The sequence below is a fragment of the Callorhinus ursinus genome, unplaced genomic scaffold (genome assembly GCF_003265705.2).
Source record: "Callorhinus ursinus isolate GAN/ISIS: 27379988/994484 unplaced genomic scaffold, GSC_fseal_2.0 scaffold2, whole genome shotgun sequence".
Taxonomy (NCBI): domain Eukaryota; kingdom Metazoa; phylum Chordata; class Mammalia; order Carnivora; family Otariidae; genus Callorhinus; species Callorhinus ursinus.
Window position 1 is genome coordinate 27,451,273 of NW_027397064.1, and position 19,753 is coordinate 27,471,025.

The 19,753-nt window shown below is 38.2% G+C and overlaps 1 protein-coding gene across 1 annotated transcript in view; it reads right to left on the reverse strand.

Annotated features, from left to right (window-relative positions):
- The window catches only part of CPO (carboxypeptidase O), a 29,738-nt gene extending 25,517 nt beyond the window's left edge, over positions 1-4,221 (reverse strand). The window contains exon 1 of the mRNA XM_025850510.2: positions 3,454-4,221. The gene's annotated coding sequence lies outside the window, so the exon portion shown is untranslated. The remainder of the gene's footprint in view (positions 1-3,453) is intronic.
- Between the last annotated feature and the right edge of the window lie 15,532 nt (positions 4,222-19,753).

A 19,753-nucleotide genomic window follows, 5' to 3' on the forward strand; every position in this document is an offset into this window, starting at 1 on the left:
CTGCTACAGGCAAAAAGCAATCTTAGCTTAACATTACCCCGACCCCCCAGGATCCTGTGAGTCTACTTTATACATACAAAAATTCCTTTGGAAACTTCCTTTATCCCTATCTGCCCCACCAAGATATATGGCCCACTGATAAACATTTGGAGTCTCGTGAGTGAGTTTTTATTAATCAGTAATAAATGACCTTTTCCTAACAATAGCTAGCCCCCCTCAGGGTCCTGGAAACCTTCTTTCTAGATTTCCTTGCAGGCTTGTGCTGTCCCGAACCCCCTCCCAACTTGAAAGTATATAATCAGACACCGGTCACAACCCTAGTGCAGCTCTTTCTGCCCACGGGTCTTGTCCTCAAGCTTTAATAAAACCACCTTTTTGAACCAGAGATGTCTCAAGAATTCTTTATTGATTGCCCTGAACCCCAACATCTACATCAGTAGGATCAATTACTGACCCCAATTACAGAAAAAAAAAAACTGAGCCACAGAGGTCTGCATTGACCTCTAAAACTTACAATTAAAACTCAGAATGTGGGGGTCCCTGGGTGGCTCAGTCTGCTGACCGTCAGACTCTCGGTTTCGGCTCAAGTCATGATCTCAGGGTCATGAGATTGAATCCGGCATGCGGCACTGTGGTTAGTGGGGAGTCTTCTTGAAGATTCTCTCCCTCTGCCCCTTCCCCACTTATACATGCACTCTCTCTCTCTCTCTCTCTCTCTCTCTCTCTCAAATAAATCTTAAAAATACATCAGAATGTGCCCAGGGGACCAGCATCACCAGCATCATCAGAAAGGCAGAAATCTCCATCCCAGACTCTCCATTTTAGTAAGACTCCCCAAATGAGTCACATTTTGTTATCTTTGTATTCATTTGTTTTTTGTGGGTCCTATTTGCTTCTATTAACATTTCTTTAATACGCTGGAGGAATGCGATGTCACTACTCCAACTGCTTTTCTCTCCACCTGGAGTGTTCTCCACAAACCACCCACCACTAATCAAGATTTCCCTCATTGTCTTAGCAGCCCCTCGAGGCAAATCACCAAGTCTCTCTGAGCCTTTGTTCCCCCTTCTAGAAAACCAGGACAAAAATACCTCTCTTAGGGGGTTACTAGAAGGGTTAAAATTAAATCAAAGGACACTTGTAAATTGCATAGCACAGTAGTTCATTAACTTGGTTTCATTTTAGAATCATCTGGAGGATTTTCCCTGGCACCTCCCTTCCCAGATCAATTATATTCGAATTTCTGATAATGGGGCCTGGGCAGCAGCATTTTTACATTCCCACAGGTGATTCCAATGGGTAGTTAGGCTTGAGAATCTGTGGCATGCATTGCCTTGTACATAGTAGATGCCAAATAAAATTTAGCCTTGATTATTTATTTATTTATTTATTTATTTATTTATTTATTTATTTATTTTTGAGAGACAGAGAGTGGGAGCAGGAGGGGAGAGGCAGAGGGAGAGGGAGAAAGAGAAGCAAGCTGGGTGCAGAGCCTGACACAGGGCTCGATCTCACGGCCCCAAGATCACAACCTGAGCCAAAATCAAGAGTAGGATGCTTAACTGCCTGAGCCACCCAGTCATTTTTTCCATCCAGGCCCTTGTCAAAGAGCAAATCTCTCTGACCTGACCATGCTGATTTCCTCTCTATCTTACCACAACAGGTTCTATAGTCCATCTCTTCTGGGCTTTCTGAAGTCCTAGCCCTGAAACCATACCTTTTCTCTGAAATCTTTTTTTGGTGACTCCAACCCCAATCTCCCTCTTCTCTCAAATCCAGGGACAACCTGAAGTCTCGACTGTAAAATCTGCTTACTTGGCCCCTTCCGTTCGGTGTAGTTTGCAACTCTTTCATGTGCATCAAATTGTGTGTCTCACAGGCCCCCAGCTCAATGCTAAGGACACTCTAAACTAGACACTGAAAAAGGATAATTTTTTTTTTTTAACGTAAAAACAAGACTTTCATTTAAAATGAATGCAAGTCAGGGCGCCTGGGTGGCTCAGTCGTTAAGCGTCTGCCTTCGGCTCAGGTCATGATCCCAGGGTCCTGGGATGGAGCCCTGCATCGGGCTCCCTGCTCCGCGGGAAGCCTGCTTCTCCCTCTCCCACTCCCTCTGCTTGTGCTCCTGCTTTCGCTGTCTCTGTCAAATAAATAAATAAAATCTTAAAATAAATAAATAAATAAATAAAATGAATGCAGGTCAAAGATTTTATTTACTGCATGAATTAATGAGAGACTCAATAAGAAGTTAGAACCTGTTCAAAGGAAAAGTCCAAGAAACACAGATGTATCAGCAGCAGGAATGCTGAAGTGAATTTATAAAAGATGCAAAATTAGTCACTTCTTTTCACTAAAAACTATTCAATGGTATTTCTATGGACAAGAATCATTTGGATTGTTATTTATTTTTCACGATGTACAGAACTGTAAAATATATCAAAACAATGAAAAACAGATAATCACAAATAGTGTCCTAGACAGTGTCTAGTTTTACCATTATAGATGCCCCATAATCTTAGTGGTCCGTTACAAAGCTTTTCACAATTTTTCCTGACAACACTCAGGATTTTTATGGTCTATTCTTTTTTGACGCAGTTAGAACAGTGAGTTGAATATCAGGAAAAAAGCTTCACTTAATTAGGAATTTATGTGAGATTAATTCGGCTCATGGTATCTTCAAATAACTGCAACCAAGGTAAAGCCGAAATCCAAACTTTATCTGGAATAATCCAGACTTTTGAGATGTCTGTACAAATTTTACTACTAATAAGGAAGTCAAACTTCCAATATTGCTTGGAAAGTTGTTATCAATTTTTAAAATTGATAATGACAAAAAAATTATGACCTGTTGGTTGTTAAAAATATATATGGATTTTAACACCGACTTGGCTGCCTAAACCCATTTAGTTAACTTTATTCATTCCAAAATGTATGTTATTAGTCTAATGTTAGTCACTGATCATTTTTAATGAATGTACAAGTATTTGGGTATATTTTCTTAGGACATATCAAAGTAGAATGAATAGGTCTACAATTACTTTACGGAAAGTTGAACTAAATTATAAATTACAAGACTCCTGCCATAGTCTCCTAATTCACCTCCTTGCAGCCACTCATTCTCTCCTCTGATCTGTTCTCTACTCTGATTCCAGAAAAAGCTTTTCAAATCCCAAATTTCTCTATATCTTTCCCTGATTTCACATTGCTTTAAGGATTAAGACAATTACTTGTCATTTCCTAGAACCAAGTGGTTTGACCCTTTCTGATGAACCTACCCTGGTTTAGATAACCATCACCGTCCCCTTCATACCCCAACCCATTCATTTCTCAGGGAGGTCTTCCCCGGCCCCCTCCCACTCCTAATTGGGTTATGTCTTCCTATTATATGCTCTCCTATTAGCACTAATCAAGAGTCCTTTATAACACTAATTAAGGTCACAATTTCATACTTACTGATGTGATGTTTTGGTTATTGTCCATCTCTGCCGTTAGACTTATCCATGAGGGCAGGGGATGTATTTCCATTGTCTAGCATGGGCCCAGGCCCAGAAAGGGCACTCAATAATTAATGAATTAATAACTGTATAAACAGTCACTGGTTGTATACAAACATAGCAGTTTCTTCTTGGCCCCTATGGCTTAACTATTTATTTTGCTTCTGTGTTTTGTTTCGAGTTTTTCTTGTTTTGCTTTCCTTTGTTGCTGGTTGTATAAGATTACATCATAGAAAAGGGAAGGTGGAGGCATGAACTGAGCAGGTACCAGGACACTCGCAGAGTATTTTCACATGATTTCATTTGATCTTCATAATCTATGTAGTAAGTATTATTTTTCCAAGTTTATAGAGATGAAACTGAGGCTTAGTGATATTATACAAGTGATACCGCTAGAAAATGCTGGAGTTGAGTTCGAACCCAGGTTTGCCCTTTATCACTGGACTTGGTATCAAAGACCTTGTTTGGTCAGCAGGCTGGGAAGTCATCTTCTGCACCATCTTAACAAAGCTTTGGGCCTCAGTCTCCTCCTCTACAAAATAAAGGCTAGAAGCCAACGTTAATGTGCATTTCTTTAATCACTATTACTGTTAGGAAGTTTCCACACGATGATCTACTGTTCTCTGTGGTAGAGCTGACAGGCTCCCTTGCCAATTATGATGTGGGGTAGATGACAAAAATGGCCACAGATCTGCCCCTTCGTCGATTCCACACACTTTGGTAATGGCCTCCCACATGGACTCTGGGACCAACCATGTGATTGTTTTGGCTCATTGAACAGTAGCCATTGTGATGCAGGCGGACACATGTAAAGCACTTATGCATTGGAGTTTGCCCTCTGGCTGCACTTGGAACCCATCTGCCACACATGAACAAACCTCGATGAGACTTTCAGATGATGAGAGCAGGTGCCCCATTGCGTCAAGCCGACAGCTAGCCAACCCTTAGAGGCCAGACCACCTCACTGAACCCAGACGCCTGGGTAAGCCAGCAGAGACCAGCAGAAGGAGCAGTGCGTTAGTCCCAGTTACCAACCCATGGACTCAGGTGCTAAATAAATGGTTATCATTTTAATCTGCCATGTTTTGGGTTCTGACTATATATATATATACATATAAAATTTCTTTATTTTTAACAGTAAGTTTGTATTATATGTTGGTCTTAAAATTTTCCCATTCTAAGAGAAATGTGTCATATTTCTTAGATTTATTCTATTAAATGATATAAAATCTATAACTTAACAGACACATATCTCTTCCTCATAGGTGGGAGAAATAGACTCTATTTTCTTCTGATTGTAATACAATTTAACCCACTAATTCATTTGGAACTTAATGAAATTTTAGGAATGAGGCATGGATTTAAATTATTTTCCTCCACATTAATATTCAACTGTGACATCCTTTATCATTTAATAACTCCTTTCTCAACTGCTGTATTGCTTCTTGATCTTCAAGTATTAATTTCAGATAATGTATTAGTTATATTCCTTGGAATTGCTATGGCATTCTACGAACTAACTTTTCATTTTATGATTTAATACCATAATTTTATTACAATTTTACTATTCATCAATGTAAAATATATTAGTAATATGCAACTTATAAAAGTTGTTTATTTATAATAGTGTAATTAATGAAGGCCCTTTATGTACCGCAGAGCGCTGTGTCTTTCTCTCTGTTAATTTCCATGGCCTTTTATCTTCCTTCTGGCGCCTCCACAATTCTGCTTCTTTTGTAGTTATTTGTGTCATTCTCACCATTCTCCACCTGACTGTAAAATTCTGGAGAGTGGGAACCCCCTTGGCTCAGGGTTCTCCAAGAGAGGATATCCAGAACCTATTTGTGAGAGTGATGTGATGTTTCATATCCCAGCAGACATTCGTTCTTAATGCAGTCTTCCAGAACCTGTGAGGGTTCCTCACTCATAAAGTTCCGAAATCTGTACAAAGCTTGTCTTGTTGCCCTTCCTGGTATTACCTAAACAGAATATCTGCAAGCTAGAAAGGGAAACTCTTGGATAGCTCAAAAAACAGGCATGTGAATTTAATTGATCGGGATGTCAGCGGGAATAGGTTCTAATTATTAGCATAGTAATTAGGTGCAAGACCTGGGGATAGACTTTAGGTCAATGCCAGCCTACTGGACAATAGTCTATATGCTAGGCCCAGGGCCTACAAAGATGACTCGGGTATGGTCCCCGCTTTCAAAACCAAGAAAATAATACTGACCCAAGGCTAGGAGAATTGCAAAGTTTAATGACATGATTTTGTAAATCTCACGTTAACTATTTGAAAGAAAAATTCCCTGTAAGAATTTAATGTCAAGATTGTCACTTAAAAATCAAGTTCCAATGTCTGTTTTCTTCTCCCACTCACAAATCTGTTTTTCAAGTAGGATCTATTTGTTGTTTAAACTTTTTCCTCCTCCTTATCCTTGGTGGTGGGAGGTTCCCTAGGTTGTGAGGAATGCACTGAGAAGTAGAATGTCAAGGCCAGGAGCACATCTGGACCTGCCAACGTCACATCCTAGCCCTGCTCCAGCTCTAATGATTCCCATAAACACTCCACTCCCATGGCCTCACCCCAGACCTTTCCCTCACCTTAGCATGCACCACCTCTCAAATCCTGTCCAACCCAATCTTCACGGAGCATGTGTCAACAAGGCTCTTGCCAGTTCCCTTAACATCTTCATCCCCTGCTAAACCCACCTGAAAATCTTCTAATCACTCTGGACCATTTACACCACCCACCTCTTTTGCTTCTCTACCCTGGCATCTGAGAGTGATGGGAGAAATCTCACAACTGCCATATTGCTGATGCTTATTCAGCCAATATTTGTTGAGCATCTGCTATGCATTAAAAATAGTAGAAGAAACTATACTAGACTCAGAAAAGAATACAACAGTGAATAAGAGAGAGATTCCTCCTTCTCGGAGTGGGGAAGCTCAACAACTACACCATAGTGTGGTAAATAATTATCATACAGAAATTCAGACTACCATGGAAGCCCACAGGAAGGCACCTAACCTAGAGACTTAAGGGGTCGGGGAAGGTCCTGTCACTTAAAATTCATGGTCTTCAACTCCAGTGGGGCCCTGGGCACCACTCAACAATTGTTTTATAGTTGTCTAATCAACCACAATTCCCCAAAAGGAGTAGCTAAATCTTCATGGCTCTCCTCAAGACTCCCAGTCCACTCTTGTCTTACTCATCTCTCAGCCGACGAGACAGCCCTTGACTGCACTGAGGAAGTCCAATCCATGTTTACAAATCCATTTCCTCCCCCCTTCCCCTCCTGATTCTGTAGAAAAGGTGCCCTTTTTTGGATCCTATCTCTCCACCATTTCCCCCAATTCTAGGACCAGGACCCTGACAAATTGGTTTATTTCCTCCCTCACTTATATTCTTTTATGTTCAAGCTCTTCCTCTTAATTACTCAAACACAGCTAATAAACATATACAAATCTCTATTACACAAAAAGTAAATTATAAATAAATAAAAATATTATGGAACCCAAATGCTCTCAGGTTTCATCAGCTTCCAGATTGAACTCAAATTGCACCAAGTTAAAAAAAAAAAAAAAGTAGTTCACAAAAGTTTTCCTGCACCTTCCCAAGTATTCTAACTCCAACCTTCACCCACCTCTGTCTCCAGTATATGTGAGATCCCCAAAAGGAAGGGGGGATCTTACATATATTCATGAAAAAGCTGTGTTTGTTGCTCCTGCCTTGCCAGAGACCTTCCTCTCCCAGCCCACTCCCTGCCCCTGTGTCGAGGTTCTATCATCCACAGCTGGAGAGTTATTGGCACTGTTGTCTCCAGCTCAGCAGCCTCTGAAGATTCCAGCTGAATCTGTAATATATCTAATTGCTGGCCTCACCTCTGCTGAGCTAGGGCTCCATGCTGGGGTGCAGAGTCCTGCTGACCGTCCTGCCCGCCAATGTTTTCAGTGAGGACACTAGCATCAGTATATTGCATGGTGCCTGGACAACTACGTATGCAGACAGAAGAGAAGGTTATGGCTCTCAAACCTCTGCCCTAATGTTTTTTAAGAAGCTTAATGGCAAGTGTGTCCCAACAGACCTGAAGCTTTGTACAACTCCAGAGGGCTCCTTGCACACCATTTTCTATGTGAATGACAAACTCAGAACATAACTCCTTAGAGTTCTCTTGACAACAGTCCTGTCAAATATTCCAGTCTCTTCTCCACCCTCTCCAGTCAAACACCATTTGGGAGACATATTGATATACGTCTGAATCCCCATTGTGGATACAGCTCAAGATTTCCCAGGAGGACCCTATGTCTCCTGTAAATCAGTGGGTGTCAATAAATACCTGGGTGGGAAAAGGATGTCATGATTCAATATAATAGCTATAGGGAATGAACAAGTTTTCCTTGACTCTGTTGGGGTCCCTGGCTGGATCTGAATATTAAACTGACACAAAGAAAGGTTAACAAAAGAAAACCATACAAATATCTTGCACACAAGTTTTATGTGACATGGGAGCCTTCATAAGGAAATGAGGACCTGAGGAAACAGGTGGACCTGAGTATTTTTATGCTTGGGTTGAAGAGTAGGCAGTCATGTAGAAATATGATATTTCAGAGAGTTTGAAGGAAGTGCAATAAACTGGGGAAAATTACCAAGACCTGTTTGTTAGGATTCTTCTTGGTATCTCTTTGTCTTTGCAGATAAGGATGTTTTCTCCCTCCAGGTATTGAGAGGGCACCTCTCCTATGAGGGTCTTATGACCTCTTGCAGGGGAGACCAGTGGGGGTAAGGTCAGAGTGACCTTCCTGCTTCTGCTGTTTTCTCAAACTCCTTTAGCCTAAAATATTCAATATTCCAAGGAGCCATAATTTAGAAGTAGCATTTCCAAAATCCCATCATAGTCTTATACAAATCATGGAATAGCCATGACTCTGCTACAAAAAATAAAACATCACTCCTCAACCTTGCACCCAGTTCTGGCTCCTGCTCTTTTCTTTCCTTCACAGCCAGGCTCTGGAAAGAATCAGTTTAATCTTTACTTCCTCACTGTACATGCATTTTTTCAATTTAACATTATCTTCTTTTTAAACATAATTATATATTCACTTGGTTTAAATTTCAAAAAGTACAAAAAGCTATCCCTGGCTACCAAATATTCCTCCCTAGAGGCAACCAGTTTCCGGTGTATCCTACCAGAGATATTTTATTAAACACTAGCAAAAACATATCTATTTCCACTTTTTTAAAAATAGCAATTGCCTCCTGTATCTACACACTGTTCCTTTTTTTTGCTTAACACTATATTTTAGGGATAATTTCAAATCAACAAATAAAGAGTGTCCTCATTCTTTTTTGGAGGGTGCTACAGAATATTATATTGAATAGTTATACCCCAATATCGTTTAATTACTAGACTGTAGGTTGTTTTCAAATTTTTCATGACTTCAAGTAGAACAGGATTTTTTTTTTTTAAATGCAAGTTTCCACTGAGGCACCAAGATGTTACATTTTGTTAAAAAACAAAATCCAATGGAATAAAATTTAAAGATCTTATTGGCTTTATTTAATGATTCATGAGTCATGTAGCCTCTAATCTAGCAGATAGAAAGAAGCTCCACAAAGCCGTACAAAATGAAGGACTTTTATAGGCAGAAAGGAACAGGAATAAGGAAGTTATACTAGACAAAAGTAGGTTGGTTATCACAAGGTTACTTTCCTTTAAGGGATAGCAGGGTCTATCAGGAAGATTACCTAACTAGTGCTGACCAGGCAATTCCTGACTGACTGGTTTAAGATTCCCTTTGTGGGAGAGCCAAAACTGTTATTAAGTAAAGTTTTGGTTTGGTAACATGGGGCTTAACATAAGCAACTCTATGTAGGGCCTATTATCTAGTTTTTCACAATCCCAAAGTGAGGTAAAAGATCATATAATTTCTAAAGAAGGTGAAAAATCAGGTTTGTAACTCTTAAGCTTCTCACCCACAGAAAGGTTGTAAAGAGGTTGGGGTTTGGAGATTAGCAAGTATTTTGGAGACAGTAGTCTTGGGTTGTGAATCCTAATTCCCTATGGGGGAGCACTGGGGATCCTTACTCTTCACATCCTGACAAAGATGCTTCAAGATGGTTTCCCAGAGAGTTTAATAACGTGGCCATACAGTCCACCTAGAAAACCTAAAGGTAAGAGTTGTGGGCTAGCTGCTTAGAAGATAAACAAAGAGACAGTTGCAGGGGAACCTGCTCTCCTAAAGTTGGTCAAAGAATGTGTTTCCTCAGGGCAAGGACAGCGTGGAATGTCTCGGGTTTTGTTCAACAGGAACACCTGGAAGCAAAAGTCACAGCCAAACTGAAGCCAGAGAGCTAAGAGCTGAAGAAAGTATAAAAGACCCGTTGCAATAGAGATGGATCTACCTTCATGGAGGGTAAGTCAGGTGAGGGATTCCCTGATGATGAGGGAGATAAACACAGGTCTCCAAGAATCCATGAAAGATCTCAAAGAAGTGCTGAGTTAAAAAAAAAAAAAAAAAAAATCCACCACAGCCAGAAATTGGTGTTGGTCAATTGAGGCTTTTCTGCTTTCTCACTCTTTGCTCTCCCCACTCTCTCCACCTCGCAGGGGTCTGAAAGCAGATTAGCAAGACAGGAGGAAGGGCAAAAGCACAGGGCAGCTAAGAGAAAGCCAATGATGCCCCTTCTTCTACTGCTGGTGTCAAGCTGGACATGAGAAAGGGGAAACTTAAATGAAATTTTAAGTATTTATTATTAATTTGGACTAAGCGTTTGAATTGCTGACTGTAAGACCTTTTTATTAACTGAAAGTGATCACAGAAGTCATAGGCTTATACCAATTTTCACTGAGGGATTGAGTTCCACGAATAAATTTAAAGTGACAGCGGGTGACTGCCACTTCCTGTAAGGACGTAAAAAGTCACGAAAACTGTTGCTTTCATTCTAGCAGTAAGAGCACTCCAGAGAAGTTACTAAATCATAGCTGTGGGCCTTCTTTCCTTCATCTGTCAGAGAGATGAGAACACAAAGATATCTAAATGAACTACATTCCAGAAAGTGACCAGCCCTTCTTAGGAGAAAAGAGACCCAGGGCCACCTTCATCCCTGGCAGAGTGGAAAATCTGATATAGGGGAAAGGAAAAAACAGGCAAAATCTCAATGAACTTTTAATGACCTACAAGGGGTGTTCTGAGACCAGTTTCTAATGTGTGTAGGGTTCTTCCTCATATAGCCAACAATTTTCTGCACACTATCTGGGTGTCCTACAATTCAACTCAATTCTCATATTCTCTACCTGGAGATAGAATCAGATTCCACAGGTTAAGGGCTCAATCCTAAAAGACTGCTTCCTCTGCCACTTCAAATGCCAGCTGCAAGCCCAGGTGACCACCTGTGCTTCTGACTGATAGGCTATAGATTGGAGACCTTGTTACCAGAGGGACAGTCGGTACTGTGGGAATGGAGGTCCCGGCCCTCGGATTCCCGTGAGAAGACTTACATGAGGATCCACGCTCAGACAACAGATAGCCAAAGGGAAGTAGCAAGCACAAAGCAGTTTATTAAAGCAAAAGTACACTCTCAAGGTGGGGGAGGGGCCCAAGGTGGGGAGAGGCAGGTTTCATGAGATGGAACGAGCCCTAGGTTGTTCAGGGATTGGATAACTGCTGCAGCTTTCTTGGCTGGGAAGAGCTGTGACGCGCAGTGGGGTGTTCTCTAAAAGAGGGTGCTTCCAATCATTTGGAGAACTCCTCCCACAGGTTGGGGGGGGTGAGTTTTTGACCCTACAAGGTTTGTACCTGAACACTCCTGGCAGCCCTTCTCCATGGGGGTGGTAGGGCTATACCCACAAGGCAAATGTGTTATAATAAGTCTAGAGGTTACCCTGGGGCAGAGGAGGAAGAGGAGAGTGCATGCTCTACACCTGCACCTGTGGCTCTTGATCTGTCTTGGAAACTGCAATGTCAGGATGTTGTACTCCCAGGCTTTTCATGTGTAACCTTGTTATCAATGTCCTTGCCTCTAGCTCTTGTCTCCATCGTTCCCCTTCCAGGACTTGGGACTCTGCCTCTGGGTGTTCCTTCCACTGTTCCTATCTAGCTTCTACCCTAACAGTCTCAATAACTCCCTCCTTGGGTTCAGCTAATTTGCTAGAGTGGCTCATAGAACTCAGAGGAACATTTTACTTACTAGATTACCATAACGGTACAAAAGGGTATAGCTCAGGGACAGCCAGATGGAAGCAAGACCTAGGGTAAGGTGTGGGGAAAGGTCACAGAGCTTGCATGCCCTCTCCAGATGTGCCACCTTTCCTTATCTTCATGCGTTTACCAGCCCAGAAGTTCTCTGAACACTGTCCTTTTGGGTTTTTGTGGAGGCTTCATTACATAGGCATGGTTGATTAAGTCAATGGCTATTGATGATGGTTTTAAACTCCAGCCTCTCTCCCCTCCCCAGAAATCAGGGGGTGGGACTGAGAGTCCCAACTTTCTCTTCATGGTTGGCTCCCCCCGCCACCAGACCCCTTCCTTAGGTGCTTTCCAAAAGTTACCTCATTAACATAAACCCAGTTGTGGTAGAAAGGGGCTTGCTATGAATAACAAGACACCCATTTCACGTTTCTGGATCCGAAACAATTTCTGGAACTAAGGATAAGAGACCAAATGTAATAAAAGGTGCTCCCATTGCTGTTATCTCAGGAAATCCCAAGTTTGTGGGATCTGTAAACCAGGAACTGGTTTTATGGACAAGGACCAGATATATTACTTATAAATCACAGTATCACACAGTCACATGTATACTGGCATAGTAGATTTGAACCCCAAGGTTCCCCAGTCACAGAGCAAGTATGTATTTAGCAGCTTTTTCCCCCAGTCCTTCCCTAAGTTCGTGGGGTTAGTACTCAGAAGACTGGAGGCCTGGCAGGAGAATTGAGAGAAATCACCTCTCAGTATCTGCAAGGAGGAATGAGGAGCAGCAGAAATGGTATGTTGATATATACATCATACATATATAATTTTTGATTCTCTAAAACAAAAATAATAGCAATGTATTCTTGGACTTATATCATTGTATAAGTAAAATTTATAACCACAAGAACACAAAGGATTGAGGGAGGGGATAAACTTCTTTATACCATTGTAGGGTTCTTTCCATTGTGTTATATAATTAAATATTGTTTGAAGATACACTATGTTAAGTTAAAGATGCATGTTTTAATATCTAGAGCAAACACTAAAAAAAGTACAGCTAAAAAGTCAATGGAGGAGATACGTATAAATAAAAAATCATATTCAATTCACCCAATACATCAAAAAATGAACAGTGAAACAAAGAGTAAATGGAACTCTCAGAACAAATAGCAGTATGATATACTCAGATCCAACCATACCAATAATTATATTAATTTTAAATTAACTAAACTCTCCCACTAAAAAACAAAGATTGTCAGACTGGATTAAAAATATAAGACATAACTCTATGCTATTTGCAAGAAACCCACTTTAATAACTTTTTAAAAAAATTTCCTTAAGCAATGTCTACACCCAATGTGGGGTTCAAACTCACGATCCAGAGATCAACAGTTGCATCTGAGCCAGCTAGGTGCCATGCAAGAAACCCACTTTAAATACAAAGACACAGATAGGTGAAAAGTAAATATGTGCTATAAGATGAAACATACAAACACCAACTCTAAGATGCGTTGTGTGGCTATAATAATAAAAGACAAATTAAATTTCAAGATCAAGGGTACTACCAGGGTTTAAGAGGGACATTACTTAATGATTTTAAAAAGGTGAGTCATCAAGGAAACATAATAATCTTCTAAATGTTCGTGCTCCTAATAAAAGCATTTCAAAATACATGGACAAAATCCAAGAGAATGAAAAGCAAAATGTGTAAATATATCTTTTAAAAAAAGGTAGAAATAGGTAATCTTAACATCCTCTCTCAGTAATTGATGAAACAAAGAGACAAAATCAGTAATGATATAGAAAGTATGAAAACTGCCATCAGTCCCAGGACTAATTGATATTTTAGAACAATACCCAATAATTTCAATACTGAAGAGATAGTCTTTTCAAATGCACATGGAGCATTCACCAAGGTAGATATACAGAGAATGCTCTCTGACCACTATAATATTAAATTAGAAATTGATCATAATAAGACATCTAGAAAATCTTCAAATATTTGGAAAGTTGGCTACACACATCTAAATAACCCATGGGTCAAAGAAGAAATCACAGGGAAAATTAGAAAATACTTTAAAATGAATGGTAATGAAAATACCACATATTAAAATTTGTTAGGTACATTAAAGCAATCTTAGAAGGCAATTTATTTCATTAAATGCTAGAAAATAAAAATAATATAAAAAATTGATCATCTAAGTTCCCTTTTAAAAAACTAGCAAAAAAAGAGAAAATTAAGCCCCAAATAAGTACAATAAATATAATACATAAGAGCAGAAATTAATGATATAAAAAAGACAAAATTGAGAAAATCAATGAAGTCAAATTTGTCATTAAAAAATAACAATGATAAACCCCTAGCAAGACTGATAAACCACACACACACACACACACACACACACACACACACACACACACACAAGGAGACAGAGAGAAAGAACAATAAATTGAATGAAAGAGGCAGGGTTGTTTTTTTTTTAACTAATCTACATTCAAACAATAATTAAGGGGTATTGTAAGGAATTTATGCCAATTGTCAAAAAACGCAAAGTGTACTGAATTGTCAAGAACTGTAAAGATATCACTATATTTGCAAGCTAATGAGCTAGCCTGCCAGTTTTGTGTATGCTGGCAGAAGACAGAAGACTCCTAGATCAGAGACAAAGGATAATATTACTCACAGCAAGTCTCATGAGCTTCATGTTCAAACAGGTTCTCCCTTGATCCTTAAGTTCCAACTGGTCACACAGTAGTTCTGGAGGATGCTGCACACACAGTTGGTTTGTGTCATAGCTGAGGAATCCTGAGGTTGAAAAACTCCAGTCTTTGAAAAGGAACTGTAAGCAAACCTGCCTGACATTTGCCCCAGAGGAAGACATTATCTTTATTATACTGGACAATCAACAAACCTGCCCTCTATTCCAGACAGAGAAACCATTTCTATCTTCCAAGGTGATTTGCCATACAATTATCTTCAAAAGACAGTCTGGGACAAATGCTGTCAGTGCTTCAGCTCACAAAACATACAGAAATTTGACAAATCCATGGGAAATTATCTCCAAACACCAACTAGATGAACTTGGAAAAATTCAATTTTCAAGAACTGATGCAAAAAGACATACAATATTAAATAACTCTGTATCTAATAAATAGAAGCTACAATCAAAATGTTCCCACAAAGAAATTCCAGGTTTTATTAGTTTTTCTATTTAAGATTTTAAGAAGGAGACTCAGAAAATAGAAGTGAACACTTACAATTTTTATGATACTAACATAACCTCAACAATATTTCACAAAAATATTTTTAAAGTTACAGACCAATAGCCCACATGAATATAGATTTGAATAAACTTAAGAAAATATTAGCAGATTCAATCCAGCAATACAGAAAAAGCATGCCAAAGTGGATTTTATTCCAGGAATATAAAGTTAGTTTATTATTTGAAAAATGAGTGATTGACACTAACAGAAAAAATAAAAAACACAATTATCTTAATAAATACAAAAAGCATTTGACAAAATTCAATGCCTATTTATAATAGAAATTCTCAACAAGGAATGAAGTGAACTTTTTCAGTGTGGTAAAGGTTATATATGGAAAACCTATAGGTAATATCATATATCATAAAACCACAAACACCCTTTTTCTCTGATCCAGAACAAGGCAAGGATGTATACTGTTACCACTTCTATTAAACATTGTACTGAAGTCTAGTCTAGAGCAATAAAAAAAAAAAAAAGAAATAAAAAGAATAAATATTGAAGAGGAAAAAGTAAAACTGTCACTATTTACAGGAATGATTTGCAATTACAACACTCTTTAAAATTTGCCAAAAACTACTAGAACTAGAGTTAGCATGATACACAATTTGCAAATCTATCATATTTCTACATTCTAGCCATAAACAATTGGAAAATGACATTAAGTTTAAAATGTTATTTATAATAGCATCTAAAAAATCAAATATTTGAAAATTAAGCTAATGAAAGGTATGTAAGACTACACATTGTAAATTACAAAAGATTGCAGAGAGAAATTAAAACACAAAGGGGGAGAAACATATGATATTCATAATTTTTTATGAAGTTTTTTATTTTACTTCCAGTATAGTTAACATACAGTGTTATATTAGTTTCAGGTGTACAATATAGTGACTCAGCCCTTCCATACAACATCCAGTGCTCATCATGATAAGTGTGCTCTTTAATCCCCATCACCTATTTCACCCATCCCTTACCCACCTCCCCTCTGGTAACCATCAGTTTGTTCTCTATAGTTAAAAGTCTGTTTCTTGGTTTATCTGTCTTCCTCTCTCTCTCTCTTTTTTTTCCCCCTTTTTTCATTTGTTTTGTTTCTTAAATTCCACATCTGATTGAAATCATATGGTATTTGTCTTTCTCTGACTGATTTATCTGGCTTAGCATTATACTGTCTAGCTCCTTCCATGTTGTTGCAAATGGCAAGATTTCATTCTTTTTTATGACTGAATAATATTCCCTTGTGTGTGTGTGTGTGTGTGTGTGTGTGTGTGTATACACACACTATTTTAGTATAATACTATACTATATATACTATGTATATGTATATATTATATATATATATTTAGTATATAGTGTATATATATACTATTTCTTTATCCATTCATCTATCAATGGACACTTGGGCTGTTTCCAATATAATAAATATAAAGCTATTGTAAATAATGCTGCTATTAGTGTTTTTGTAGTTTTGGGGTAAATACCTAGTAGTATGATTGCTGGATCATAGGGTAGTTCTATTTTTAACTTTTTGAGGAACCTCCATACTATTTTCAACAGTGACTGCACCGGTTTGTATTCCCACCAATACGGCACAGGCTTCCTTTACCTCTACATTGTTGCCAACACTTGTTGTTTCTTGTGTTTTTGATTTTAGCCATTCTGACAGGTGTGAGATGATACCTCATTGTAGTTTTGATTTGCATTTCCCTGATGATGAGTGATGTTGAGCATCTTTCCATGTGTCTATTGGCCATCTGGATGTCTTCTTTGGAGAAATGTTTGTTCATGTCTTCTGCCCATTTTTTAATTAGGTCATTTGCTTTTGAGGTGTTGAGTTTTATCAATTCTTTATATATTTTGGATACTAATCCTTTATTGGATGTGTCACTTACAAATATCTTCTCCCATTCAGTAGGTTGCCTTTTAGTTTTGTTGATTGTTTCCTTAGCTGTATAGAAGTTTTTATTTTGATGTAGTCCCAGTAGTTTATTTTTGCTTTTATTTCCCTTGCCTCTAGACATACCTAGAAAAATATTGTTACAGCTGATGTCAAAGAAATTACTGCCTGTGCTCTCTTCTACAATTTTTATGGTTTCAAGTCTCACATTTAGGTATTTAATTATGGTGTACATTATTGAAAGATTCAACGTTGTTAAGATATCAATTCTCCCCAAAATTATCTATAGGTTTGAGACACTCTCAAACAAATTCAGCAGTGTTTTGAAGAAATTCAAGCTGATCCTAAATTTTTCTGAAGATGCTAATGATCAAGAAGAGCCAAAACAATTTTGAAAATGAACAAATTTGACAGTATGGAAGACTTACACTACCCAATATCAGAAATTACTATAAAACCATAATCACTAAGACAGTTTGATGTTACCATAAGGACAGACAAATGAAAATGAAAGAAAATATAGTGTAGAGGCATTTATCCACACAATTGATTTTTGACCAAGGCACCAAGTCAATTTAATGGGAGAAAGAAAAGTCTTTTTAACAAATAGTGGGAAGAAAAAATTGAATATCCATATGGAAAATAAAACAAAAATATCCTTGCAGTGGTGCTATAATGATGCTAGTTGCTATGGTGCACTATCCAGATTCCCTCTTCAGACTCATTTCTCTGCCACTGGAGTGTTGGCTGCTGAGGGCTCACAGCTGAGTCCCTTCCTCTCCAGAAATTGTTCTGTCAGCCAGTGTTGCAACCTCTCTTTGGTGAGAGCTGGAATCCAATAACTGGCTAATGTAGAGAGAGGTACAAAGGCCCAGGCCTCTTGAATCATTTGTAACAATGTTGAAGAGCCATCCCAAATCCCGAGAGCCTTTTTTGCATCACAGTTTAATTTCTCTCTCTGCCCAATCATGCTTCCTTCACACCTCAGAAGTATTTTTCCTGTGAGCGCTCCCCAATAAAGCTCCTGGATGCAAATGCATATCATGGAGAACTCAATATATGGCAAACTTGACCCTACTAATTCCATACTAAAAGGAATAATTTGAGATGGATTATAGAGCTAAGTGTAAAACCTAAAACTATAAAACTTCTAGAAGAACTCATGGGAGAATATCCTCATGACTTTGGGGTAATCAAAGATTTCTTAGGACACAAAATGCACTATACGGAAAAGGGAAACATTAATAAACTGGATTTCATCAAATTAGAAATGCTTGCTAATCAAAAAAATACCATCAAGAAAATGAAAAGCAAGTAACAGATTGGGGAAAAAATACAATATCTAAAAAAATAGCTTGTATCCAGGAATATAAAAAAGTCTTTATAAATCAACAATATTAAGACAAATGACCCAATAAAAATGGACAAAAGACTTAAGAAGAGATTTATGAAAGGCACATGTAAAGGTGTTTAGCATCATTGGCCATCATGGAAATGCAAATTAAAGCGACAGTGCAATACTGTTTACAACCACTTAAAATGGCTAAAATTTTAAAAGACTGACCACATAATGCAAGGATGGGGGAGCACCTGCAACTCTCATACATTGTTGCTGGAGTGTAAAATTATACAAAAACTTCGGAAAACCGTTTTTCAGTTTCTTATAAAGTTAAATATACATCTACTCCATGACTCAACATTTCCAATTCTAGATAAGAAACAAAAGGTTATATCCACCAAAAGACATGTACAGTAGCGTTCCTAGCAGCCTTACTCATGATTGCCAAACCTGGAAACAGCCCCATGTCCATCAAAGGAAGAATAGGTAAACAAACTCTGTTATGTCCACTCACTGAAATACCACTCAGAAAAAACAACAACAATAACAACAACAACTACTGACACACACATTAATATGGATGAGTCTCAAACATGTTGAATGAGAAACACCAGACACAAAATAATCATAGTGACTGATTCCATTTATATGGAGTCCAAGAAGAGAAAAATAAATCTATGGTGATAGAAAGCAGAAAATAATTGCCTCTAATTGTAAAGGAGCATGATGAAATTTCAGCTGTGGTAAAATATTCTAAAGTATTTTTACTTGAAGAGCTTTAAAAGGAGTTCAGAAAAATTGGGTTCTCCAAATAAAAGACACTGCAGTTTTGAAAAAAAACTCACAAGTTTACCAAGATTAAATTTAGTCTTTTTTAGGGTGAGATAAATAGCAATTTCTTCATACAATTATTCTATCTTCAAAGTACCACATATCTGCCAAATTCAGTACTGCAAAAATTAGGGATAACTTTTTCCTAAAAGAAAGGACACAATGCTTTATTTATTTTGGAGATTAGTGCTAAACAGTATATTCCCTTACTGTTTTCTTTTGTTTTGGTTTTATTTATCTCAAGAGGCTTATTGTTTTTTTCTTTGCTTTTTTTGCTAGTATATGATGCATTAGTCATTTGGCAACAAGACAAGGGATCAATTTTGCTTTCTCAAAATTAGAGACTTCATCTCAACCCCATAGATTCTTGGGAAGAATTATCAAGGTTGTTCTTTGGTATATCACATTGTCTTACTCTTGATAAGTAAAAGACCTCCCTTAACAACTGCTAAGAGATCATGAAGTACTGGTGGATCCTATTTTAATATAGTAATCTTTATAGCTTCCTTTTGTGGTTTTCTACCAGAAGTATTACAATCCCCCACTAAGGGGTATTTGGAATTCCTTAGGAGCATGTTTTGATTGTCATGGTGACAGAGTAGCACTACCAGTATTTCATAGTTGGGGACCAGACTAAATATTCTACAATAGGATTGTCCTATACAGTAGAGGATTGTTCCAACCAATGTCAGTAGTACCTCTCTTAGGCTGCTTGGGCTGCCATGACAAAATACCAAA